We start from the raw sequence: 1,149 nt of genomic DNA, 5'->3' as shown, positions 1-1,149 counted from the left end.
GGCCGTCCTGGTCGACGAATCCTCGGACCCGGTCGATGAAGTCTCGGACCTGGTCGACGATTTCAACCCCTGGTCGACCATTCCTCGAACCCGATAGATTTTCATCGCCCATTCATCGTCCTGGTCGAGGGATCCGCCGTCCTGGTCGACGAATTCTCGGTCCCGGTCGACGATTTCAACTCCTGGTCGACAAATCCTCGACCACTCCTCGGCCTGGTCGACGAATTCTCGGACCCGGTCGACGATTTCAACTTCTGGTCGACCATTCCTCGAACCCGATAGATTTTCATCGCCCATTCATCGTCCTGGTCGAGGGTTCCGCCGTCCTGGTCGACGAATTCTCGGACCCGGTCGACGATTTCAACTCCTGGTCGACAAATCCTCGACCACTCCTCGTCCTGGTCGACGAATTCTCGGACCCGGTCGACGATTCCAACTTCTGGTCGACCATTCCTCTATCCCGATAGATTTTCATCGCCCATTCATCGTCCTGGTCGAGCATTCCGCCGTCCTGGTCGACGAATTCTCGGTCCCGGTCGACGATTTCAACTCCTGGTCGACAAATCCTCGACCACTCCTCGGACACGGTCGATGAAGTCTCGGACCTGGTCGACGATTTCAACCCCTGGTCGACCATTCCTCGAACCCGATAGATTTTCATCGACCATTCATCGTCCTGGTCGACGAATCCTCGGACCCGGTCGATGAAGTCTCGGACCTGGTCGATGATTTCAACCCCTGGTCGACAAATCCTCGGACCCGGTCGACGATTCCTCGTCCTGGTCGACAAACCCTCGACCACTCCTCGGACACGGTCGATGAAGTCTCGGACCTGGTCGACGATTTCAACCCCTGGTCGACCATTCCTCGAACCCGATAGATTTTCATCGACCATTCATCGTCCTGGTCGACGATTCCTCGGACCCGGTCGATGAAGTCTCGGACCTGGTCGACGATTTCAACCCCTGGTCGACAAATCCTCGGACCCGGTCGACGATTCCTCGTCCTGGTCGACAAACCCTCGGACCCGGTAAACTTTTCTCGACGATTCCAAGTCCAGATCGACGATTCCTCGGACCCGATTGAGAAAACAACTCTATGGAGTTTTTTTTTTTTTTTTTTTTTTTTNTTTTCTTTTTCTTATTCTTA

The 1,149-nt window shown here is 54.5% G+C and overlaps 1 non-coding gene across 1 annotated transcript; it reads right to left on the bottom strand.

The window, feature by feature from the left end:
- Positions 1-812: 812 nt before the first annotated feature.
- Positions 813-1,121, bottom strand: AT3G00650. Its single transcript, NR_143843.1, has one exon. It is a non-coding gene; the product is annotated as an uncharacterized misc_RNA (transcript).
- Between the last annotated feature and the right edge of the window lie 28 nt (positions 1,122-1,149).

This window comes from Arabidopsis thaliana, chromosome 3, assembly GCF_000001735.4.
Source record: "Arabidopsis thaliana chromosome 3, partial sequence".
Taxonomy (NCBI): domain Eukaryota; kingdom Viridiplantae; phylum Streptophyta; class Magnoliopsida; order Brassicales; family Brassicaceae; genus Arabidopsis; species Arabidopsis thaliana.
This window is presented reverse-complemented; position numbering and strand designations above follow the sequence as displayed.